This window comes from Gallinula chloropus (assembly GCF_964237585.1).
Source record: "Gallinula chloropus genome assembly, chromosome: 1".
Lineage (NCBI taxonomy): Eukaryota > Metazoa > Chordata > Aves > Gruiformes > Rallidae > Gallinula > Gallinula chloropus.
This window is the reverse complement of record NC_140085.1, coordinates 139,488,950-139,502,302: the sequence shown is the minus strand read 5'-3', so window position 1 is coordinate 139,502,302 and position 13,353 is coordinate 139,488,950. Positions and strand designations below refer to the sequence as shown.

General features: G+C 43.1%; 1 protein-coding gene across 1 annotated transcript in view; it reads right to left on the bottom strand.

Annotated features, from left to right (window-relative positions):
• DHRSX (dehydrogenase/reductase X-linked) overlaps positions 1–13,353 on the bottom strand; it is a gene marked incomplete at its 5' end in the record, with an annotated part of 175,201 nt that overhangs the window by 64,945 nt on the left and 96,903 nt on the right. The gene's annotated exons all lie outside the window — the stretch shown is intronic.

Genomic DNA, 13,353 nt, shown 5'->3' with positions numbered 1-13,353 from the left:
AGCAGTCTGCCTACACCAGCATTGTTGGTCAAGAGGCCGGATGTCAATGTCTAAAATTATTTTAAACAACACTGGTATGTTTTATTTCCAAGAAAAAAAGCATCTACTGGCCAAACCACTGGTCAGCCATTAAAGTTCACTAGAACACTATGAAAATTAATTAAAATTAAAAAAATTCATTTCATCTGATGGCAACTTTAAACCCATCAAGTCTGAAAATTCTTCTCCTGTTGCTGTTGTTCTGCTTTCACCCCCTGACTCTCACAGCACTGCGTCATTGGTTGCCTTGCCTTCCACGACAGCCACGACCAGGGTTATGAAGAGAAAACAAGCTGTGCCCCCACCACATCAGCAGTAGCTATCTATACATAAACAATCCAAACCCTTTAGAAATCCTGCAGAGAGGAAAAGAAAGAAAATTGTGCCTCATCCACCTGCTTTAGTCTTTTAGAATGCATTCAGATTCCATACCAGGTTTGGTTTGTTCCAACATTAGCTATGTTATAAGCAAGAAAATGTGAGTCTCCAGTGCGGATGTTATTCTCTCTTACAGTTTGCCATGTGTTGTGGTGGGACTCCAAGTGAGCTAGATGTTAGCCCCACACCAACCAGACTCAGTACACTAGGGCTCTGAAGTGGATTTGGCTGAACCTCTCCCATAAGGTAAATTTTCCAAAAGCAACAATAAGGTGTTTCAACTTTAGGAAGTCAGAGAGCACTGAGCTAAGTCACGTGATTAAGTCCAGCAGAAAGAAAGGTGAAGGCTGTACAAAGTATGCACCCCCTATCACTGTGTCCTTGCAGGGTGAGTCCTTACTGTCCAGCTCCCATATTTCCTGAGATATGGCTCCCTTTGCCCAGTCCCCAGAAGAGTTTTGGCCAGTATAGCTGAGGAAGGGGGCTCCAGGTCCTCACTGCTTTTTCTCCGCTCCCCTCTGCCCTCCCACCTTTCTCCCCTGTGCTCCATGGGAAGGAACAGCCACCCCCTTCCTTGCACGTGGCTTCCCTCACCTCTTCCCATGAAAGAAACAGCCTTCAAAATAAAGGAAAATTAAAGATACACAGTTCTTCACACACGCAAAAGAAAGCCTTTCTGACAAGAACATTAAACTGTTGGGTAAACAGGCTCCAACGCAGGCTCCAATAAGAGACCTTTCCTGTTTCTCTTTCCCCTGGTCCACTAGTGATGTTCACCTAACTGTTTCATCCTGTCACAACCAAGGCTGTTAGCTACAATGCCTTTTTATAGTGTGACTGTACAGTAAGAGTTTAGGAGAGCCTGCAGGCACAACAGCAAGCTAAATAACAAAAGACAATCACAGCTCTTGTTAAAATCCTTTACAGGAGAACAGTTCCTTCAGTTCACTTCAGCTTTCCACAACACAGGGCTTTAATAATCCTTATATATTTTAAACCTAGGCAGTATTAGTCCTCTGAAATTGTCTTAGTGAATTTATATAAATTACTCAGTGGCCTTTTCCATTAAGAAAGAAGAGAGAAAGAAAAAAAAGCACAGATACTAGTTTTAAGATAGTATAAATACATTTTTTCAGAAAGGCTGTAAAGTCATGGCATGTCAATGACACTGATCCATGAATAACACTAGACCACTGGACAAGTTCTTGAGTTCCCTACAGACCTTTAGGAGGTCTTCAATTTTGTTTGATTTCACTGATGTTGTGTATCTGGAGGTGGTAAGGAAATACAAAAGTTTACTCCTGTAAAGGAGAGAGTTGTTCAGGTCATTCCTCTTGTGGCCTTGAAGCTATATAAAACCATATGAACGGCACTGTAATTGCTCAGATGCACAGAACCTGGTTGTACTAACTTATTAGTAACTAGTGCTATAACGAATGGAGTAAAGACCTAGGCAAAGCTTTATGCTGGCTCTGCTGCTGTTATTTCTCCAGGCAGCTCATCAAGGAAAGAGATTAGGGAAAGTACGATCACCCTCTTGGGAGGCAGTCACTCACACTGCCAGTGGAAGAGTCCCTCTTAATGCAAAATACTCATCTTGGTACAGAAAGCATTGGACTCCCAGCAGCTGCAGTATTTCGTGGCACAGTGCAAGGTCCAACCACTTATAACACATATGGACTGTGGAAACATTATTGACCCTCATAGATTTTCCTAATGACACTATATATGCAAGGAAAAAAGGCCCCTGAGAACATTCACAGAGCTAAATTTAAATCTCACCTCATCTGATGTCAAAATTATCCTTTTATTCACTTCCAGCTACAGTGGTGGCTGGATAACCCACGTGCCAAGGGGAGTGCTTTTCCCTCCCAGGAACTAACTTTTTGCTACATCCATCTGATGATGAACTTCCCCCCCTTAATTTGTATTTTTGTAAAGCAACTGCTGTCCTTCATTAGAACTGTACAGTACCCAGAGTAATGACCTACTCAGCCAAGGCTATCATTACTGAGTTTATTTACTTGCTTACTTGGGCAGCATGTAAGTATATTCAGTATTTCTAAAGCACTTGCCACCAAAAGATCAGAACATGCTTTAGAAAGAAAAACAAACAAACCAAGCCCCAACCTTCTCCTTGCTCACAGGGCAGAAACATTAATGGCCAAAGTCCTTGTTCGTGCTTATTTGTGCATGGCAGCTCTTTGCCAGGAGGGAGGTCTCACTGGCACAAGCGCTGTGCTGACTGAGATGCCATTCCACCCGAGAATGAGTGCCAGAACAGGGATCCAAGTCCTGTGAAGACTCTGCAAAAAGGCCATGAATAGAAACTCAGTTTCTTCTTTGTCCCCTGGTCTAAGTATTTCACATTTCTAGCAGTGTACCGAAGAATTACACATCTAGAAGCTAAGGGCAATGGTTAGTTTACAGAGTATTTCAAAGCATGCACAAATGCAATAAGCATGCTGTTTGAAAAAAAAGGTTTAAGTAATAGAGACCAGTGTTTAATAACGTGAGGAAATGACCAAACCTATCACTTTTCAGAAACAACAATGGCAAAAGGTTTTCTATATGAGCAAAAGGAATAAACATGTGCAGTAACAAGAAGAAAAACTGCAACATATGCCAACATGAATATTTAAACATGTCACTTCTTACCTTCTTGTTTGCCTGCCACTAGATTTAATATTATTCAGGTACCTATTAACTGACAACAGTGGTCATTATGCTTTTGAGTTTACTAATATGCTTTGAAAACTAATTGGTTGGTTTGATTTGCTGTATGACATTAAGAACAAAACTGGGGAATAGAATCTACATATAGAATACCTGTAGCTGATGCAGTGAAATACTGTATTTTCTAACTATCCCATTTTTTCACTCCTTTTCCTATACTTCCCGTTGCTTTCAGGTACTTCTAGAATGACAGAAATGCCCATATTTCTTTCTTCTAGTGGAAATGTTCCTTGTTCTTATCTAAATAATCTTTCCAATGAAAGTAAGTGAGTACATAATTGTCAGATACTGGCTAAAATATTCACTGTCGAAGATATTTTACTATTATTTTATTGTAATTTGATGACTCAGTTGTCAGAAAGTTACTAACTAATAAAGTATAAAAGGAGCATAATTTCCCAAAAGACAGCTAGAGTTATTTATGCTATTCTTCACATATGAATAGATATGTATATGATGGTGCTACAGTTACTGCTTTGCCTAATTGCTTTCTTTGAAACATGTATCTGCCTGGTGCATCATCTTCTCAGTAACAAAATCAGAGAGGCACAGAATTGGAGGGGTTGGAAGGGACCTACAGAGATCATCGGGTCCAAACTCCTGCCAAAGCAGGTTCTCTAGGACAGGTCGCACAGGTAGGTGTCCAGATGGCTCTTGAATATCTCCAGAGAAGGAGACTCCACCACCTCCCTGGGCAGCCTGTGCCAGGGCTCTGTCACCCTCACTGTGAAAAAGTTCTTCCACATGTTGGTTTGGAACTTCCTGTGCTCCAATGAGAGGTCATTGCCCCTTGTCCTGTCCCCACAGACCACTGAAAAGAGGTTGGGCATTTCCTTTTGTCTCTCACAAAAAGAAGTCAGTGTGATGCTGACATTTGGGCTTGTCCTCAGAAAGGCCGTACGATTCTTACAAAGCTATGCTGGCTGACCACACCTGACATCACTGATTACCTGAACACTTCAGTGCCTGTTCCTGCACTGTGCACCCTCTGGTCACTTGGTTATGGTAACTGCAGTCAGATGAGCTGAAGGACAGGCACCCTCGGAGAGCTTTTGGAGAGTTTTCTGACACCATGAGCCCTATGAGATCCCAGAGAAGCCCCAGCAATAGGAGTGTCTGACACAGCCTTTGAGTGCTCATGCCCCCCACAAGTTTCTCCCCTCAAGTTAATTTCCCCATTTCTGTCCATCTTCTTCTTTACACTGTTGGAGCACCTTTCTTTTTAATGAAGTTGCCCTCCTTTGCTTTTCACCCAATCCCAGTCAACTCTGGTTGTATATTTCTTTTGGTATCCCTGCCAGAGGTTCCTGCAGTGTGGGGAAGACAACTTCCTGACACAGTTGGTGAGTGAACCTACTGGGGAAGACACCCAGCTGGACCTGATGTTTGCAAATAAAGAAAGACTTGTGGGTGATGTGATGGTTGGAGGCCATCCTGGGCATAGTAACCATGAAATAGTAGAGTTTTCGATTCCTGGAGAAGGAGGGAGGTCAGTAGAACTGTTACCTTGGGAACAGTCTTCCAGAGGGAAAACTTGGGCCTGTTTAGGATTGGCAGTGTCCTTTGGGAGGCAGTAGTGACAGACAAAGGTGTCCAGGAAGGCTGGACATACTTCAAGAAGGAAATCTGAAAAGTACATGAGCAGGCCATCCCCATGTGCCAAAAGATGAGTGAGTGTGGAAGATGACCAGCCTGGCTGAACAGAGAGCTTTGGCTGGGTCTCAGGGGAAAAAAAAGAAACCTTTGGAAGAAGGGACAGGCAAGTCAAGAGGACTACAAGGATGTTGTGAGGTTATGCAGTGAGAAAATTAAAAGGGCCAAAGCCTACTTAAAACTTTATGTAGGTATAAAAGACAATAATAATGTTTCTATAAATACATTAGCAATAAAGAATCTCCATCCTTTGTTGGATTCAGGGGGAAACGCAGTGTCAAGGGATGAAGAAAAGGCTGAGGTACTTAATGACTTCTTTGGCTCAGTCTTTAGCAGTAAGAACAGTTGTCCTCTGGGTACTCAGCCCCTCGAGCTGGAGGGCAGGGATGGGGAGCAGAATGAGGCCCCCATAAAACAAGGGGAAATGACTAGTGACCTGCTGCACCACTTAGACACACACAAACCAATGGAGCCAGATGGGATCTATGCAAGGGTCATGAGGGAACTGGCAGGAGTGCTCACCAAGCCACTTTCTCTCATGTATCAGCAGTCCTGGCTAACCAGTAAGGTCCCAGTTGACTGGAGGTTGGCATATTTGACACCTACCTACAAAAACTGGAAGGGGTATCTGGGGCACTATAGACCAGTCAGTCTGACCTCAATGCTGGGCAAGATTATGGAGCAAATCATCTTCAGTGTCATCACAAGGCACATACAGGACAACCAGGTGATCAGGCCCAGTCAGCATGGGTTTATGAAAGGCAAGACCTGCTTGACTAACCTGATCTCCTTCTGTGACAAGGTAACCTGCTTAGTAGATGAGGGAAATGCTGTGGATGTTGACTATGCAGACTTTAGTAAAGCCTTTGACACTGTTTCCCACAGAATTCTCCTGAAGAATGGCTGCTGATGGCTTGGATTGATGTAGTCTTCACTGGGTGAAAAACTGGTTGGATGGCCGGGCACAGAGAGTTCTGGTGAGCAGAGTTACAGTTGACAGCTGGTCACAGGCTGTGTTGCCCACGGCTCACTATTGGGGCCAGTTCTCTTTAATATCTTTATCAATGATCTGGATGAGGGGATCCAGTGCACTGTGTGGAAGAGTTGATTTGCTTGAGAGTAGAAAGGCTCTTCAGAGGAATCTGGACAGGCTGGATTGATGAGTTGAGGCCAACTGTATGAGGTTCAACAAGGCTAAGTGCTGGGTCCTCCACTTGACTTACAACAACCCTGTGCAGTGCTGCAGGCTTCAGAAGAGTGGTTGGAAAGCGGCCCAGAGGAAAAGGACCTGGGGGTGTTGGTTAACATCCAGCTGAACATGAGCCAGCAGTGTGCCCAGGTGGCCAAGAGCATCCTGGCTTGTATCAGAAAGCATGTGGCCAGCAGGAGTAGGGAAGTGATTGTACCCCTGTACTTGGCACTGTTGAGGCCGTATCTCCAGTACTGTGTTTAGTTTTGGGCCCCTCACAAGAAGAAAGACGTTGAGATGCTGGAGTGTGTCCGAAGAAGGGCAAAAAGCTGGTGAAGGGTCCAGAGCACAAGTCTTATGAGGAGCTGCTGAGGGAACTGGTGGTGTTTGCTCTGGAGAAGAGGAAGCTGAGGGGACACTTTCCACAAGTACCTGAAAGGAGGTTGTAGCCATGTGGGTGTTGGTCTCTTCTCCCAAGCAACAAGTGATAGGACAAGAGGAAATGGCTTCAAGTTGTGCCGGGGGCGGGGGGGCAGGGGGGTTAGACTGGATATTAGGAGACATTTTCTCACTGACAGGGTTGTGATACACTGGAACAGGATGCCCAGGGAAGCGGTTGAGACATCATTTAGATGTGGAACATGGTTTAGTTCTGGATATGGCAGTGCTACATTAACAGATTTGATTATCTTAAAGGTATTTTCCAACCTAAATGCTTCCATTATTCTATGATTCTATAAAAAGCATGAAAAAGAGATTTTTGGTTTACTATGGAAAATTCAAAAGTAAAAAGAATGGACAGATATTGCAGTGTGATCAGGGACTGCAATTTCTGAGATACTCTCTGATCAGCTGAGCACAGGAAAACGCAATTTTTGGGGTCTTGCAAAGACTATTACACTTAGGTTTGATTTAGATCAGATTAAGATGAGTTGGAGACCACCTATAAACTACTGCATTTTCTGCATTAAGCTCTAACTCATCTTGAAATAATTATGGACAGCTACAGCTCCACTTCAGCAGATATCATAAGTCTGAGTCAACTTTCTTTTTATTGCTTACTCCAAAGCAGTTTTCCATCATGCTTTCACTTTCTTTTTTTGTTTGTATTAGAAACACAAGCAATGGATCTGTTCCAGGGATCACTGCAACTCTACCCATGGTGGCAGTAAGCTGAGACCTTGTAGTTCACAGTGGAGAGAGGGTTACAGGAATTATTGGTTTGCCTGTTCCTATTTGCCACCCATCTCTCCAGTATCCGAAGATGCCAGCTGAATAATTACTTCACTAACAAGACACAAAGAATGGTTTCTGGACAAGATAATATAAAATGGTTCTCAGTACTCATATACCCGTGCCCAAAAGCATGTTGCAAAGCTCTGCACAGGTGGATTATTCTCTGGCTGCCGTATCTCCACAGGGGGCACTGAGGAATTTGATCTGTTGTCTGCTGTTTGGCCCCACTGGGTTATTCCTTGGCATCCGCATAGCAGCAAGGAGAAATGGTGTCCTGCTCATGAAAGAACTGAATATGCTTCTGAATGCCTAGGCAGTATGACAGAGAGGTTTATCAGTAAGTGCTCTTTACAGACAAATACCTACCATCTGGTAAATGCTGTGTCGCAGATCTAGAGTTCTGTCAGCAAGGCGACAGGTCAAAACGAAGTAGAGCAAACCCCAGGAGAGAAAGAGAAGACACAGAGCAGTAATGACTGGACCCTCCTTCCCTTTTGTCAGTGTACTATCCTGGCTGACACTAATAAACAGTGGCTTTGGATGGTCCATTTTTCAGACAAGCCTGAAGACCTCCTACACTCCTCTCCCCAAAGTAAGGAATCCCCAGAATCAACTTATCTTTTTCAGCAATCTCTGCTCATCTGCTTACACATCCTCCAGGCAAAGTAAAAGGTTGTTCTCAATCAAAACAGGGATTCCAAGGGAGGGCAATGAAATTCTGGAAATTCTGACCAGCTGAACTAAAAACTGTGGCCATTACATGAAAGCATTGTGAGTGGAAGATGCAAAAGAGCTTCAAGGCTGCTAACACAAGCCTGGAGTTTATCAGTCTACAGACTGGGTATACATGGAAGCACACAAGTGCCTGTGGGCAGTACGTGACTCCGGCTAACAGAATTTCCCTACATTGCCTGGGACTAACACCAGGGTTGGGATGTAAGTTTTGCTCAGACGCACATGATGACAGCACCTTGCATGGTATTCAGGACCGTGAGATCCTTACTCTAAAAGGACTTCTAGGAAAACAAAAACAAACAAAACCCCACGGGCAAATAAGGTGTGTTGTACCAGCCAACTCTGTATTAAGCTGTACAGTGAGAGACAGTCACTGTAAAGCGTCTCCTATTCCTGCCCTTTTGCACTTGATGACCTCTCCAGCTTCTACACCACAAGCAGTCCACAATCTCACCTACTCTGCATTAGCAACCAAGATTCACAGGAATTAAATATTAAATTGATTACACACAGAAAATAGTAGTATGTGCTATCCTACCCACGGCACTGGCTGACCCTTAATTCCAGCTGTGGCTATGGTGACAATTTGCAGAACTTTGTCTCCTTAATCCTTCAAACTATTTTACATCTGTGACTCTGGACCAAAATGTTGTATGTTATTTGTTGTGCATCTCATACGTTCCTGCAGCCAGTCTTCTCTTCACGTATTAGTCTGAATAATTTTGTGGCACTTTCTCAGATCACTGATCTTCCATAGACTTTTAATAGAAATAATAAACCGTGGCTAGCTCTAGCAGAGATGTGCTGCTCAAGCTGACGCTCGCGATGCATGCCATTGAAGAAAAAGACAGATGGAACACATCCATCTGGCAAAGCGCGAGAGCGCTCTGCCACGGATCAAAATAGTGAGCATATTTAAAGGCATACGGTTTGAACACGGTCATTAAAAGATGCACTCACAACTTTAAGTGAGACTAGTTTGTCTACAGCCTTCCAGCAGGCAAGTGAGAGCACCTAAATTCAGCTGCTCCTTCTCTGAGTCACCCATTCTAGTGCCGCTAACTTTAAAGGCGGCACAAAGAGATCAGCTTCCCGTGCCTGGCAATAGCCTTTGTGAACAGCCTCTGTGTGTCGTCCTCCAGCCTATTCAGTGGGAAAAAGAGCTCAGCATTGGTGTTCAGGGCATAAACAGAAACTCACATTGGGCAAATGTTAGTAATTCATGCTTCTTTTCTTTCCCCTTCTTTAGGACGATTTGAACGCTGTCTGCTCAAATAGCTGTTGTAAAAAAAAAAGAGCTATTTTGTGGTGCCATTTCTTAACCACGTAGCTTTAACCTATTGTACTAAAAGAAATGGGGAAAAAACACTTCAGCTTTCTCAGAGGTGCTTTCTCTCTCAGTGCTGGAAGAATAAAATAAAAAAGAAAATTGCTTTTGGAAATCGAGCAGTCTGGCTTAGCTACTTTCAGCTTCCACAACAGAAGTGTATGGCCCAATCCAGTTATCCTTTAACTCACAAAATTCAGCAAGCACGCCAGTAGCTCTTGGGTACTGGTTAATCGCATTAAGCAAAATTCCAGGGTCAGAACAGTGTTTCAGTTCCATCATTACCAGCAGCTTCCATTACTGCCAAAATATCATCTCATCACAAGATCACAGGACAGCCCCCTGAGCAGCTCACCACGCCAGAGCACCGGGACATAACACCAATACAAAAAGGAGTTTGTCCGTGTGAAGTAACAGAAATGCCTGCCTGTGACTCTGCTGTTTGCACCACCTGGTAGGATGTTATTAACCTGTGCTACCATTTTGGTATAGTTCCTGCTGACAAGCATGCTCTGGGTTTTCCAAACATGCAAGCAAGCAATGCTTTGCTGTCTAATATTTGATATTTTCTGTTCAGCAGGCACAGGACTTGAAAAGAAATAAGCTGCCTTCAACTTGTCTGAAGAGTAACCTTAGGAGGTGGCAGCAGCCAGACAAGAGCAGTGGGATCCATAGCCAGTTCTCAGGATGAGAAAGGTTATCTCAGCTTCCCGTGGGTAAAATTTCCTCCAGATTATTGACTGAGGAATATTTATTTATTTATTTATTTTTAAGAATAGTGAATGCAGTAATAGTTGCATACAAAGCATTCTCATATTCTTGCTGGAAATTAAATGGCACCTCCCTCCTGCTCCTTGTGAGTTTAGGTGCTCATCACCCAGGTTTCTGACTGCAGAGAGACAAAGTCCTCTGATATCCTCCCTTGTTGCTGTGAGAAGACTTTGGTTTTACCCCACTGGACAACTGGTTTAGGAACTCCTTCTGTACCTACTGGTGTACCTTCAAATAGGTGGAAAGGAAATTGGATTTTGGCAGCTTCATAAGTCCATTTAGAGAAATGGTGGGAAAATACATGGTCACACCAGTTTCACTATGGGGCTGGTATTTGGAAAAAAATTGTGTTGTAGTGGAAATGCTTCTCACATCTCTTTTTGAGGATTGAGAAAGGCAGCTTCAATCCTTTCTATAGCCAAACATGTTTCCTTCCCTCCACAGGGACCAGAAACAAGAGAACAGGCCCAGGTAAAATCCCTCTGCCATAGGGGCAGAATTGCACACAGCAAGTATCTGAAGATTCACCATTTATGAACAGAAAAGAAGTTGGTTTAGAATACCCTCATTCCTAGTATATATACTTTCAGATGCATTTTCCTCTTGCTCCCTGGTGAGCAGATTTTTATATTACATTTCATAGCTATATTTTGTGAATTGCAGATATGTTTCTTTTTCTTCTTGGGTGACATTTATTCCTTACAGTGGCTTATCTCTACTCTGTGACTTACATCTCATTTAAAATCTCAAAATATATGGCACATATGTGACACACACATTACAGTGTCCTCATGTTGACACTTTCCACCAGGAATTAAATTCAAGTGAGGAGTTATTTGGAAGTAATACAGAGTCAAGCTATTAAAGAAGTCAGCAAAGCTTTTATAAGATGACAAAGTGAAAGTGTACTTCAGAGCAAGCTAGGAGCAGGAGTCTTCCTATAAAAGATGCTGAGCCCTCAACTGATCCAAACTAGTATAGTTCTGCAAAGTATATGGAGCTACCACTTGTTTCCAGTTTCTCAGCTCTGGACTAGCACATTCCCAATGCATCCTGGGTTGTGTAGCTTAAAAGTTGAGATATAGGATTGTTTGTATAATTTGATGATCAAGGACACATACCTGCATATGAAAGAGCATCAGTGACACCAAAAAAGGCCCAGCAATCTTTTGCTGGCAGCCTTCTTCAGAATATTTTATTAGACATGTACCCTGACTAAAACAAGCACCACCACTTCTCTTGAGCTCTTGTCTTACACAATTTCTTTTCTTTGTGAACAGCTTACTGTTCACAAGCCAGTGTAATTTTATTTATTTAAAAGATTTTTGCCAAGCTAGACAAACCCTAACAAATTCAATTTAGTTTCAAATCAGCTTCCTCGCTCATATCTTTACAACCCCAAACCTTGCCTCCCTCAGCCTCCCTAATTTATTTATTTTTTGACTGTCAAAGTCTACTTTGTTCACCTTACAGAATGAAAAGGAAGCCACTCGCATTCCCAGTATCAACATGAGCTTCAGTGAAGAACAGGCTGTTCAGAAAGTCAGGGGGTTGCTAAAAAAGGGCTACCTCAATTACAGGCTCTCCTAGAGCTATAATATCCGTAGAAACAAACTGTTTTGTTCTAGTCACTGCAGTAATGAACTTCCAAATCCAATTAGCCTGCTTTTGGACTGAATTAGCTCGGCACTGATTATATCCCAGTTCTCACAGTGGCCCAGAACTGAGCTGGGCCACTTAGTTGTGTTTGCTGTGGGTATGACCTCTCCTGTCCTCTCATGGATGTAATTGTCAAGAGAGATGAATTGGCTTGTAATGTTCAGTCTTTAAACTTTTGCCTGCTATTACTGATTTGTAAAAATAGATTATGAACTTCTGATCTTACTTGATGGCAAGTATCAAAGGTTGCATTCAAAACTCAGACTGCAGCCAGCATGTCTTAGTCTGCTGTGCAGGAGCTTCTTTCCCTAAGCCAGTATCAAATATATACTTGGAGAGCTGAAAAATATCCCATCCAGTAGGACTGTTTATCAGAACGCTGTCTAGATATTTCATACATGAAATCAACTTTCAGTTCATGGCCAAACATTTGATACCAGGGAACTATTATGTGATGGCAAAACAAGCTTTGGTATTACCACAAAAACACTTCAGCAGATACCCTGTTCCACACCCTCTGAGGGAACGCAGAGAGAGGCTGATAGTGTCTCTGCTTTTTAGTACTTCAACGACAAAAACCTTGTAGAGTCAAAGGAAATAAAACAAAGAAGGGAATAATACTTCTAAGCTCCAGGCAAGAATAACTCTGAGTTGTCCAGAATCAACATCCTTTGCTCCGGGCATGAGAACTATCCCTACACACACTTCTATAAACACTACCCTTCCTTTTCCCTGGAATTTTTCTGCTTTTCCCCTCATGTCAGTCCCAGCACCCATGAGACAAGCTTGAGCAGGTCTCAGATCCAGCTTCAATCAACCTTTTTTCTCTTGTTTTTATCTTTTTTTTTGGAGATAGTCTTCACAAGGATCTGCGAGTCACTCCTCTCCTGAGGCAGCAGAAGCAGCAGGGCTGGTGGAGGAGAGACAGCTGGGGTGGAAGAGGTACAAGAGGCAAGGGCTGCCCCTTCTACCAGTGAGTGTGACCAACCAGCTTTAGGGCCAGGTTGGTCACACTCAATCTGGTTTCTGATTACCCAGTGCAGAGGCTGCTCTTTTCCTCCCCATTCCTGCCACTCCACACAGGTGTATCTGCTTGTCCTGACTCATGCCAACCTATGCCTGGGATGTTATCAGGATCATGGTAAGGGAACATACATAATTTGGGCAGCAATGCCATAGTCCTTTCCCACTCCTTCAGGAATCAGGATGCATAGGCTTACTTTTCCCTTTTCTCCAGATCTGACACTAGGCTGTTTCTCTTTCATGCTTAAGCAAGCTTAGGTCTGTAGAGGGCTTCTAAGATATGATTCATCTGACCTGTTTCACAAATCTCGTTTAAGATGAGATGAATCATGTCCTACAACTGTTTATTCCTCTCCACAGACTGGAAAGGGAGCTCAGGGACACTGACTCAGATTTAAACCTCTGCATTATAAACCTCAAAAATTAGGTGATTTGAATCCCAGCATTCATTTTTAACTAATAATGAACAGAGAAGAGAAAAATCACTGAACTGGGTATGCATGCAGATGACTCAATGTTAATCACCACACTCAAGATTGGGGGAGGGAGGGAGAGTGAGAACTTCCAGGGGGATCTTGCCAAAGGCTCACAGATAGCTGGGTAACGC